This window comes from Bos indicus x Bos taurus, chromosome 26 (assembly GCF_003369695.1).
Source record: "Bos indicus x Bos taurus breed Angus x Brahman F1 hybrid chromosome 26, Bos_hybrid_MaternalHap_v2.0, whole genome shotgun sequence".
In the NCBI taxonomy this organism is placed as follows: domain Eukaryota; kingdom Metazoa; phylum Chordata; class Mammalia; order Artiodactyla; family Bovidae; genus Bos; species Bos indicus x Bos taurus.
Genome location: NC_040101.1, coordinates 35,158,117 through 35,172,040, shown reverse-complemented (window position 1 = coordinate 35,172,040; position 13,924 = coordinate 35,158,117). Strand labels below are relative to the sequence as shown.

General features: G+C 38.1%; 1 pseudogene; it reads right to left on the bottom strand.

Moving 5' to 3' along the window:
* Nucleotides 1-3,693: 3,693 nt before the first annotated feature.
* On the bottom strand, nucleotides 3,694-12,238 carry LOC113884465 (annotated as a pseudogene).
* Between the last annotated feature and the right edge of the window lie 1,686 nt (nucleotides 12,239-13,924).

Genomic DNA, 13,924 nt, shown 5'->3' with positions numbered 1-13,924 from the left:
GGAGGAGAAGGGGACAACAGAGGATGAGATGGTTGGATGGCATCACTGAAGTGATGGACATGAGTTTGAGTAGGCTCTGGGGGTTGGTGATGGACAGGGAAGCCTGGGGTGCTGCAGTCCATGCGGTCACAAAGAGTTGGACGTGACTGAGCTACTGAACTGACTGAACTGAAACATATCATCATTAGCTATTTTATGTAGCTGTATCTGTAACTCTAGCATGGTACAGTAAAATATTTTATTTATTTATTTTTTTGTTGGTAACGTCTCTGCTTTTTATTTTTTAATTTTTTAATATAAATGTATTTATTTTAATTGGAGGCTAATTACTTTACAATATTGTATTTGTTTTGGCATACATCAACATGAATCCGCCACAGATGTACAGTAAAATATTTTAAAACCTTTCATTTTCAAGGATAACATATCCTAGTGTTAAATATATCACAAGAAAAACTCTCTAAATATCAGTTCAGTTCAGTTCAGCCGCTCAGTCATGTCCGACTCTTTGCGACCCCATAAATTGCAGCACGCCAGGCCTCCCTGTCTATCACCAACTCCCGGAGTTCTCTCAAACTCACATCCGTTGAGTCGGTGATGCCATCCAGCCATCTCATCCTCTGTCTTTCCTTTCTCCTGCCCCCAATCCCTCCCAGCATCAGAGTCTTTTCCAATGAGTCAACTCTTCGCAGGAGGTGGCCAAAGTATTGGAGTTTCAGCTTTAGCATCAGTCCTTCCAAAGAACACCCAGGACTGATCTCCTTTAGAATAGACTGGTTGGATCTCCCTGCAGTCCAAGGGACTCTCAAGAGTCTTCTCCAACAGCACAGTTCAAAAGCATCAATTCTTTGGCACTCAGCTTTCTTCACAGTCCAATTCTCACATCCGTACATGAATACTGGAAAAACCAGAGCCTTTACTACATGAACCTTTGTTGGCAAAGTAATGTCTCTGCTTTTGAATATGCTGTCTAGGTTGGTCATAACTTTCCTTCCAAGGAGTAAGCGTCTTTTAATTTCACAGTAACAATATGCAGTGATTTTGGAGCCCCCCAAAATAAAGTCAGCCACTGTTTCCACTGTTTCCCATCTATTTGCCATGAAGTGATGGGACCAGATGCCATGATCTTAGTTTTCTGAATGCTGAGCTTTAAGCCAACTTTTTCACTCTCCTCTTTCACCTTCATCAAGAGGCTCTTTAGTTCTTCTTCACTTTCTGCCATAAGGGCGGTGTCATTTGCATATCTGAGGTTATTGATATTTCTCCCAGCATCTTTATTTCAGCTTGTGCTTGATCCAGTCCAGCATTTCTCATGATGTACTCTGTATACAAGTTAAATAAGCAGGGCCACAATTCACAGCCTTGATGTACTCTTTTCCTGATTTGGAGCCAGTCTATTGTTCCATGTCCAGTTCTAACCGTTGCTTCCTGACCTGCATACAGATTTGTCAGGAGGCAGGTCAGGTGGTCTGGTATTCCCATCTCTTTCAGAATTTTCCACAGTTTGTTGTGATCCACACAGTCAAAAGCTTTGCTATAGTCAATAAAGCAGACATAGATGATTTTCTGGAATTCTCTTGCTTTTTTAATGATCCAACAGATGTTGGCAATTTGATCTCTAGTTCCTCTGCCTTTTTAAATCCAGCTTGAACGTCTGGAAGTTCACAGCTCACGTACTGTTGAAGCCTGGCTTGGAGAATTTTGAGCATCACTTTCCTGCTAAGTCACTTCAGTCGTGTCCGACTCTGTGCAACCCTGTAGACAGCAGCCCACCATGCTCCCCCGTCCCTGGGATTCTCCAGGCAAGGACACTGGAGCAGGTTGTCATTTCCTTCTCCAATGCATGAAAGTGAAAAATAAAAGTGAAGTCTCTCAGTCGTGTTCGACTTTTAGTGACCTCATGGACTGCAGCCTACCAGGCTCCTCTGTCCATGGGATTTTCCAGGTGAGAGTACTGGGATGGGTTGCCATTGCCTTCTCCAATTACTTTCCTAGCGTGGGACATAAGTGCATTTGTGTGGTAGTTTGAATATTCTTTGGCATTGCCTTTCTTTGGGATTGGAATGAAAACTGACCTTTTCCAGTCCTGTGGCCACTGCTGACTTTTCCAAATTTACTGGCATATTGGGTGCAGCACTTTCACAGCATCATCTTTTGGGATTTGAAATAGCTCAACTGGGATTCCATCACATCCAGTAGCTTTGTCATAGTGGTGCTTCCTAAGGCCTACTTGACTTCACATTCCAGGATGTCTGGCTCTAGGTGAATTATCACCATCATGATTACTGGGTCATGAAGATCTTTTTTGTATAGTTTTCTGTGTATGCTTGCCACCTCTTCTTCATTTCTTCTGCTTCTGTTAGGTCCATACCATTTCTGTCCTTTATTGTGCCTATCTTTGCAAGAAATGTTCCCATGGTATCTCTATTATTTTTTAGTTTTTTAAGGAATATACATAGGAGAAATAACTCTGTATTGATACACACAAATCTTCTTTTTTAATTTTGTATGGAAATCCCCTGGAGAAGGGACTGACTACCCACTCCAGTATACTGTCTGGAGAATTCCATGGACAGAGGAGCCTAATGGATGGCAAAGAGTCAGACGCTACTCAGTGATTAACATTTTCACATAGTACTATGCACATAGAACAATTCAATATTTTATTTACAAACATAGTGGCCAATACAGATGTTACAGAATAAGAAGAAGAGAAGGTATATTTCTGCAGTGAAACTGCACAATCAATGAGGAGAGGTTAGAGCAGGCACTCTCAGAAAAGATGATGGGAAGCAGATGAACGATGCCGCAGATGAGAGGGAGTTGAAGACAGCATCACTGAAGAAGCCAGATGATCTAACATTCTTCACACAGGAATGAAACAGCTAGTAAGGAGGTGGCACAGAAAATAACCTATTGACAATTGGGGTGGTGTCAATGTCCTTTGGATCAACCACAGATTTCAAGGTAAATTTTTGTAAAATTGTGGTCAAGAATAAAAAGAGCTCCACGCAGGTCAGGCCCTCGTCGACATTTTAGGAATCAGTGAACTAAAATGGACCTAATGGGTGAATTTAATTCAGATGACCATTATATCTGCTACTGCAGACAAGAATCCCTTAGAAGAATTGGAGTAGCCCTCATAGTCATTCCCAATAGTGAGATGTTAACCTTCTCTCTCCTTCAGATCAGAAATGAAATAAAGATGAAAAAAAAGATATTAATCCAGACAGCAGGATAATATATATAGTAATCACAATTAGCCAGAGACAGATTTTTCAAAATGATATTAAAATTAGCAAGGTTGCTAGATATAAGCATATCAAAATGATAAAATCAATTGTATTTCCATATTCCAGATAAAAAATGGAAAAGTCATTAAAAAATTATAACAACAACAATAACCACCTTTGGAAAACTAAAAACAAACAAAAAAACATGCAAAACAATGTCTGAAAAAATTATTGAATAAAGTTAAATAAAGCCCTTTAAAATAGGGAGACTATATCACATTCATTAATTGCAAGATTCAGTGTGTCACGATGTTGTGTGTGTGTGTGTGTGTGTGTGTGTGAGTCACTCAGTTGTGTCCAATTCTTTGTGGCCTCATGGACTGTAGACTGCCAGGCTCCTCTGTCCATGGGATTCTCCAGGCAAGAATACTGGAGTGGGTTGTCATTCCTTTTTCCTGTCTCATGGATTGAATCTAGGTCTCCCACATTGTGGGCAGATTCTTTACTGGCTGAGCCACCAGGGAATCCCTTAATGATATTAAATCTTTCCAAACTGATCTAAAATGGCACCTGGTTAAAAAGTCCAGCAGAGTGTTTTGACAAATTGATACTAACATTCAATGTGGACAGCAATGGTTAACCAAACAATATAAAAGAAACAGAAAAAAATGTGGAAGTCTTGCGTTACTACCTGTCAAAATCTGTTATAAAGCTTTACAGACTAAACTGGAAACAACACACAACCCATCAAGCCACCACACACGTGATTATTTTTAATTCTCTCACTTTGTGTTCATCGATGTTTGTACCCATATTTTTGTAAATAAGAACTTCAAGACCAGTGAGGTTACTATAAGAGAAAGCAATCTTACCTTGGGGATGAGGTAGTTTCTGAATTTAACGTCATGGGTCACTGCAAGGGGCAGGTTGGTGGGGATATCAAGTCAATATATCTCTGGATCTCGTGGACCACAGCATCCACATAGGGCATGTGGCTTCTGTCCTGCATGCAGGGGCTCTGGTCTCTGCCAATCATATGATCAATCTCTTCCTGGAACTTAGCTGATAAGAGGTAAATAAGAATGATGGAGAAAGAGGAAAATGCACACCACATTTCCATACCAATTCAGATATGTGAGGCATTATGAAGGTGTCCCAACATCATAGACACATAAACTATATGTCCAGAAATGCACCTAAATATAGAGAGATAACAGCCATAATACACATATAAGTCTCTTACAAACAAGGCTTAAGACGCATCTATACATACCTCTATATTAGCATATGTGATAAAACAAAGAGAAATGATGAAATGTTTCAAATATAAACAACATAAAGTCAAGAAATTATAGTCCTTGAAGAAAAAAACAAGAATTAAATATTAATTTTATATTAAAATAATATGGATTAAAAAGTTAAATTATAATACATCTGTTTTGTGTTGTGTATTGTGTGTGTGCAGTTTGCAATGATACTCACTTCATCCTCCAATCGCCAAATGCCACCACTTTCAGCATTTTAGCAGTTTCTTTTAGAAATTCATGTCCTGTTTCTAAATAATGATTCTCTGTCTCTATTTATTATTTACCAATTTTTATAAACTATCTGATTTATTGGTATGAGAGTAGAGAATTTATATCTCCATCCACACCTCATACAAAATATACACAAACAAATCCCTTTAATCCAAGTCCCCAATATATTTACACCACAAATTTTGACTGCTAGAATATTCGTTTTAACATTATTCTGGCTAAATAAACAATGCCCCCAGTAAAACAATTATGATTGTGCTTCATATTTGGTACTTTCTTGGACCTAACCAATCCATAATATCTGTATTTTGAATAATACTCTGTAGTTTGATTTAGGATTATTTCCAAAGATGTTTCAAACTCCGAATAATAAGTACCCTATTATTTATAAGCCACAAATATACTTCATCACCTCTCTTTTGTTTTGGTGTATCCCCTCATCCCTGCTTTATCCATCTAATCCATTTAGAAGAAGATATTTTCCAGGCCTGCTCTCTAGCAACAGTACTGACACTTTCGTTCTCTTTCACGAGGTTTCCAAATTCATGGAGCCCATGACTTCCTCTGACATGATTTCAGGCATTTGGATGAGAAAAGGAAAAGTGTGTAAAAGTTTTGTCAAACATACAGGTCTAAAAATATCTTTTAAAAAATAAATACCCAGTTTGATAGTTGTTCTTAAATATGATGCTGTTGTGAACTCTGATCTTTATCTATGATTTGCTACATCTCTTTGAAAGTTTTTGTGATTTTCTCTTTTATCCTGGTGTTCTGATATCTCACAATCCAGTGAATTGGGGTGGATGTTTTTATTTCATTCACTCTGTTAGACATGTTGAGAGAATTTTCTGTCTACATGGCAAAACTTGGAAGACTTTTCTCCAGAGTCCTCACTCTCTGGAGTTTTCCTCTGGCTGCTGAATTTCAGGAAGCAGGATGGAGAAAGGAACTAAGAATCTCTGAATTTAAGAAGAGGATTCTTCCCTAACCTTTCCTCTATGCTGTGACCTCAGTCTTTTCTCCTGTCTCTGCCAGTGTCCTGAGTGCTTCTTAGATTCCCTTTCTCTATACAGCAAACCTCTCTCATCCTATTAGAGAAATAAAGTTAACTGATGAAAGGAGTTATCAAAAAGTCGTGGCTGGGAGAGCTACCTTTATCAGACTATGTCTCCCTCTATCATTTTTGAAATGAAGTACTTCCAAATATAGAACCTTACAGGATTCTAAGAATGTAAATGACTTCTCCTCATTATACAGCCTCCTACTCTGACATTTAGGCTATTAACTTCATCCTCTCTACTGACTTCATTATCACCTCTCAATATGCTCTCTGTGTTTCAGAAATTTGTTGAATATTTGTTAGCTGCTTCCTGACATCCTCTTCTCCAACTTTAAAAGGCTAATTCTCATATGTTATTGGTTATAATCATTTTAGTGGTATTCTGACACTAAACAAGATGAAATGTATTTCTAAGCAGCTATGCATAACCACAAGCCTTTAAAAGTTAATTTCTAACAAAAAGTTCTTTATGAAAGATGAAATTGCCAACCCCTCAAATGTGTATTTTGGCAATAACCATTTTTCTGGAAAAAAACTTATGGAGTAATACAATTTCTTTATATACATATCTTAAGCCAATTTCTTGTGAATCTAACTTGTTAGAGAACTTCCTAGACTGTGGAAATTATATCAGGCAACCTCACTAAATTTTTACAATTTCCAGTTATGCTTCAATAAGGAGAGTTACCGTTTTCCCATCCCTGGCTCTCTTTTTTTTTTTTAATTTTTGGGCACACCCTGCAGCATGTGGGACGTCGGTTCCATGAACAGGGATTGATTCCATACCCCTGCATTGGGAGGCATAGTCATAAGCACTAGATGGAAGCACTAGATCGGCGTGGGAATTCTGCCCATCTGGGCTTTCGAACACTGCATTTTTACAATGAGGGGACATCAGAGTGTCTTTCCATAATAAAACCAGTATGCAGCTCCAAGATGATTCATGCTGGCCGTGGCTGTTACACATGACCTCGTGAAATCCAGACGCTGCTGTGTTGATGTTCCTATTATTCACAGTGTCTTCACTCCTCTCTGTCATCCTCCTGTATTATATAAAGATGCCCCCATTACCATCTGTTCATTAAATCTGAAAAAATTAAGCTGCTCAAACAGAGATTTAAATAATTCTCTGAGAGAAACAAAGTGCAATACATTAAAGCATGTTTCTATCATCTCTACTGAAGACACTATGCCCACCATGTATCATACCTGTGACCTCTGGGTGCTTCAGCAGCAGGAGGAGCCCATATCTCAGAGTGGTGCTTGTCATCTCTGTCCCAGCTCCAAACAAATCAGATACAGTGATCATCAAGTTTTCAACAGTAAATTCCAATTCTTGATTGTGTTTTTCCTAGGAATGATTTGATAACACTGTTTGACAACCTGATTTACCAGAATTGCAGTTAATCCAAAATAGCTCATAGTGTTTTAAAGTTAAAGAAAGTGAAAGTGAAAGTCACTTAGTTGAGTTCGACTCCTTGCTACCCCATGGAATATATATACAGCCCATGGAATTCTCCAGGCCAGAATACTGAAGTGGGTAGCCTTCCCTTTCTCCAGGGGATCTTCCCAACCGAGGGATAGAACCCAGGTCTCCCGCATTGCAGGTGGATTCCTTACCAGCTGAGCCACAAGGGAAGCCCTTTAAAGTTAAAGCAACATATAAACAAAGGTGCATTTATAGAAAAAAAATTGTTGCTTTTTAGTCACTAAGTCATGTTTGATTCTTTGCGACCCCATGAACTATAGCTCACCAGACTCCTCTATCCATGGGATATCCCAGGCATGAATACTGGAGCAGTACTACCAATTCCTTCTCCAGGGGATCTTCCCAACCCAGGATCGAACCCGTGTCTCCTGCATTGGCAGACAGATTCTTTACCACTCGGCCACTAGGAAAGCCCAAGATAAAAACTACTGTACAGTAAAACAAAACTACTGTAGATCTGTTGACTCAGACATCATTTTCTCTATCTTATTCCTCACTTGCTTAAAAAGTTACACTCAACAACCTCTTTTGCATTTAGGTAGGCTATGCAGCTTCGTTTTTGCCAATAAGATATAAGTAGAAGGCTAATGGTACACATCCTCTTCTTCTTACTTAAAACAAGTATTTGACAGAATGAGAGGGAAGGGATGGAAAAAGATACTCCATACAAATGGAAATCAAAAGAAAACTGGAGTAGCAATACTCATTTAGACCAAATAGACTTCTCATGCCAAAACTAAGACCTGGGGCAGTCAAACAAACAAACAAAAAATAATAAAACTAAGACTGTTACAAGAGACAAGGAAGGATATTACACAATGACCATGGGATCAAACCAAGAAGAAGATCTAGCAATTGTAATCATATATGAAGCCAACATAGGCTTCTTAAGCCAGCAGAAGCCAGCATCATATATAAAGAAAATGCTGCACTCAATATGCCAGCAAATTTGGAAAACTTAGCAGTGGCCACAGGACTGGAAAAGGTCAGTTTCATTCCAATCCCAAAGCATGCTCAAACTACCGCATAATTGCACTCATCTCATATGCTAGTAAAGTATTGCTCAAAATTCTCCAAGCCAGGCTTCAGCAATACGTGAGCTATGAACTTCCAGATGTTCACGCTGGTTTTAGAAAAGGCAGAGGAACCAGAGATCAAATTGCCAACACCCGCTGGATCATGGAAAAAGCAAGAGAGTTCCAGAAAAACATTTATTTCTGTTGGACTGGAAGAAGCACACGCTGGAATCAAGATTGTCGGGAGAAATATCAATAACCTCAGATAAGCAGATGACACCACCCTTATGGCAGAAAGTGAAGAGGAACTAAAAAGCCTCTTGATGAAAGTGAAAGAGGAGAGTGAAAAAGTTGGCTTAAAGCTCAACATTCAGAAAATGAAGATCATGGCATCTGGTCCCATCACTTCATATCAAATAGATGGAGAAACAGTGGAAACAGTGTCAGACTTTATTTTTTTGGGCTCCAAAATCACTGCAGATGGTGATTGCAGCCATGAAATTAAAAGACGCTTACTTCTTGGAAGGAAAGTTATGACCAAACTAGACAGCATATTGAAAACCAGAGACATTACTTTGCCCACAAAGGTCCGTCTGGTCAAGGCCATGGTTTTTCCAGTAGTCATGTATGGATGTGTGAGTTGGACTGTGAAGAAAGCTGAGCACTGAAGAATTGCTTTGAACTGTGGTGTTGGAGAAGACTCTTGAGAGTCCCTTGGACTGCAAGGAGATCCAACCAGTCCATTCTGCAGGAGATCAGTCCTGGGTGTTCATTGGAAGGACTGATGCTAAAGCTGAAACTCCAATACTTTGGCCACCTCATGCGAAGAGTTGACTCATTGGAAAAGACTCTGATGCTGGGAGGGATTGGGGACAGGAGAAGAAGGGAATGACAGAGGATGAGATGGCTGGATGGCATCACTGAATGGATGGACATGGGTTTGGGTAGACTGTGGCAGTTGGTAATAGACAGGGAGGCCTGGTGTGCTGCGATTCATGGGGTCGCAAAGAATCGGACACGACTGAGCAACTGAACTGAACTGAATAGCCATAAAAGGGGAATTTGACAGTAACACAATAGTATTGGGAGACTTTAACACTCCACTTACAGCAATGGACAGATTATCCAGACAGAAATTTAAGAAGGAAACACAAGCTTTAAATGACCCAGTAGACCAGATAGACTTAATTGATATTTATAGAACAATCCATCCAAAGGCAACAATATACACTTTCTTCTAAAGGCACGTGGAACATTCTACAGGATAGATCACAAATCAAAACTCAGTAAATCTAAGAAAACTGAAATCATATCAAACATCTTTTCTGACGACAAGGCTATGAAATCAGAAATCTAGCACTGGAAAAACTGGAAAAAACACAAACACATGGAGGCTAAACAATATAATACTAAATAACCAATTCATCACGGAAGAAATGAAAGAGGAAATAAAAAATGCCTAGAGACAAATTACCTCAAAAAACGACAATCCAAAATCTATGGAATGCAACAAAGCAGTTCTAAGAGGGAATTTTATAGCAATACAGTCTTACCTCAACAAACATGAAAAATCACAAATAAACAACCTATCTTTACACCTAAAGTAACTAAAGAAAGAAGAACAAACAGAAACCAAAATTAGTAGAAGGAAAAAATCATAAAGATTAGAGCAGAATTAAATGAAACAGAGATAAATAAAAGAATAACAAAGGCCAATTAAACCAAAGCTGATTCTTTGAGAAGATAAACAAAATTGATAAACCTTTAGACAGACTTACCAAGGAAAAAAACACAAAAAAACTCAAATCAATAAAATTATAAATAAAAAGATAAGTTACATGGGACACCATAGAAACACCAAAAGGATCAGAATGACTACTATCAGAAATTGTATGTCAATGAAATGGACAACATAGAAATGGACAAATGGTTAGAAAAGTACAACCTTCCAAGACTGAACCAGGAAGAAATAGAAAATATGAACAAATCAACACAAGTACTGAAACTAAACTGTGGCTAAGAATCTTCTAACAAACAAAAGTCCAGCACCAGATGGCTTCACAGCTGAATTCTATCAAACATTCAGAGAAGAGTTAACATCTACCCTTCTGAAATTCTTCCCAAAAATTGCAGAGGAAGGAACACTCTCAAGTTCATTCTCTGAGGCCACCATTGTCCTGACACCAAACAACAGGAAGATATCATACAAAAAAAATTATAGGCCAATATCACTGATGAACATAGACGCAAAAATTCTCAATTTTTTACCATCAAACTGAAACCAACTCATCAAGAGGATCACATACCGTGCATGATCAAATGGGATTTATCCCAGGGATGCAAGGATTCTTCAGTATACACAAATCAATCAATATGATGTATCATATTAAAAAACTGAAGAATAAAAACCATATGATCATCTCAATAGATACAGAAAAAGCTTTTAAAAAAATTCCACACCCATTGATGATTAAAAACTCTCCAAAAAGTGAGCATAGAGGGAACCTACCTCAACATAATAAAGGCTATATATGACAAATACACAGCAAATATCATTCTCAATGGTGAAAAATGGAAAGCATTTTCTCTAAGACCAGGAACAAGATAAGGATGTCCACTCTTGGCACTACTATTCAACATAGTTTTTGAAGTTCTAGCTAGGGCAATCAGAGAAGACAAAGAAATAAAAGGAATTCAAACTGGAAAAGAAGTAAAACTGTCATTGTTTGCAGATGACATGATACTATACATAGAAAATCCTAAAGATGCTACCAGAAAACTACTAAAGCTCATCAATGAATGTGGTACAGTTGGAGGATACAAAACTAATATGCAGAAATATTCTGAATTCTTATACACTAACAACAAAAGATCAGAAAGAGAAATCAAGGATCAAATCTCGTTTACCATCACATCAAAAAGAATAAAGTACCTCGGAATAAACGTACCCTAGGAAGCAAAAGCAGAGAAGGCAATGGCACCCCACTCCAGTACTCTTGCCTGGAAAAATCCCATGGACAGAGAAGCCTGGTAGGCTGCAGTCCATGGGGTCACTAGGAGTCGGATACGACTGAGCAACTTCAGTTTCACTTTTCACTTTCATGCATTGAAGAAGGAAATGGCAACCCACTCCAGTGTCTTGCCTGGAGAATCCCAGGGACAGGGGAGCCTGGTGGGCTGCCGTCTATGGGGTCACACAGAGTTGGACACGATTGAAGCGACATAGCAGCAGCAGCAGCAGGAGGAGGCAAAAGACCTGTACTCTGAAAACTATAAGATACTGATGAAATAAATCAAAGATGACACAAACAGATGGAAAGATACACCATGATCATGGATTAGAAGAATCAATATTATGAAAATTACTTTACTGCCCAAAGCAATCTACAATTCAATGCAACCCCTACCAAGTCAACAAGGCATTTTTCACAGAATTAGAACAAAATTTTACAATTTGTATGGAAACACAAAAGACCCCAAACAGCCAATGCAACCTTGAAAAAGAACAACAGAGCTGGAAGAGTCAAGCACGCTGACTTCAGGCTATACTACAAAGTTACAGTAATCAAGACAGTATGGTGCTGGTACAAAAACAGAAATATATATCAATGAAATAGGGTAGAAAGTACAAAAATAACCCCACGGACCTATGGTTACCAAATCTATGACAGAGAAGGCAAGAATGCACAATGGAGAAAAGACAGCTTCTTCAATAAGTGGTGCTGGAGAAATTGAACAGCTATATGTAAACTAATAAAATTAGAACACTCCCTAACACTATACACAAAAATAAACTCAGAATGGATTGTTTGTGTAAGTCACTCTGTCATGTTTGACTCTTTGTCATCCCATTGACTGTAGCCTACCAGGTTCCTCTGCCCATGGAATTCTGCAGGCAAGAATACTGACGTGGGTTGCCATGCCCTTCTCCAGGGGATCTTCCCTATCCAGAGCCTGAACTCAGGTCTCCCGCATTGCAGGCAGATTTTTTACCATCTCAGCATAAGGCCGGATACTATGGAACTCTTAGAGGAAAACATAGGTAGAACATTGATGTAAATCACAGCAAGATCTTTTTTGATTCACCTCCTAGAGTAATGGAAATAAAAACAAACAAACAAAAAAAAAAAAATAAATGGAACTGAATTAAACTTAAAAGTTTTTGCACAGCAAAGGAAACCATAAACAAGATGGAAAGGTAACCCTCAGAATGGCAGAATGTATTTGCAAATGAAGCAACTGTCAAAGTATTAATTTCTAAAATACACAAGGAGCTCATGCAACTGAGTATCAAAAAACAAATTTAAAAAATGGACACAAGATATGAAGAGACATTTCTCCAAAGAAGATATACAGATGGCCAAGAGGTACAAGAAAAGATGCTCAACATCACAAACTATTAGAGAAATGTAAATCAGAACTACAATGGAGTATCATCTCACACCAGTCAGAATGGCCATCATCAAAAAAAACCTACCATCAATAAAGGCTGGAGAAAGTGTGGAGAAAAGGGAACCTTCTTACACTGTTGGTAAGAATGTAAATTGGTATATTCGCTATGGAGAACAGTATGAAAGTTCCTCAGAAAACTAAAAATAGAACTACCATATGACCCAGCAATCGCACTCGTGGGCATATACCTGGAGAATACCAAACCACAATTCAAAAAGATACATGTACCCCAATGTTCATTGCAGCATTATTTAGAACAGCCAGGACAGGAAGTAACCTAAATCAACAGAGGAAGGGATAAATAAGATGTGGTAAATATAGACAATGGAATAATATTCAGCCATTAAAAAGAGTGAAATAATGCCATGTGCACAACATGGATGGACCTAGAGATCACCATACTGAGTGAAGTAGGTCAGAGAAAGACAAATAATATATGATATTGCTTTTATTTGGAATTTTAAAAAGGGTGCAAATGAACTTATCTACAAAACAGAAATAGAGTCATGGATGTAAAATATAAACTTATAGTTACCAGGGGATGGGGCTGGAGGTGGGGGCTAGGGATAAATCATGAGATTGGGACAGACACATACACACTACTATATATAAAACAGATAATTAATAAGGACTACTGTATAATACAGGGAAATCTATTCAATAGTCTATAATGGCCTATATGGGGAAATAATCTTAAAAAGAGTGGATATATGTATATTCACAACTGATTCACCTTGCTGTTCACCTGAAACTAGCATAACATTGTAAATCAATTATACTTCAATAAAATTTAAAAAAAAACAAGTATTTGAAAAGTTGATAAGGTACACATGATCTTGGGACAAGAGGATGTTACCATCAAATGGGGCCTATATATTAAGAATGGGTAAAGAAAAATGGAAGGCATTTAAAACTCATATGTTTCGGGGCTACTATAGTATCCCTATATTGACACATGACAAGACTCTGTATATGAGGCAATTAAACCCACTATTTGTTAAAGCCACTGTTAACAACTTTTCTCTTATTTTTAGATGAACACAATCTTAATTATTAGAAATAGCTAACTTAGGGCCATATTATAAAGGATGTTATAAGCCTGAATTAACATTTCATAATTCTTTTCTTTGTTAAAA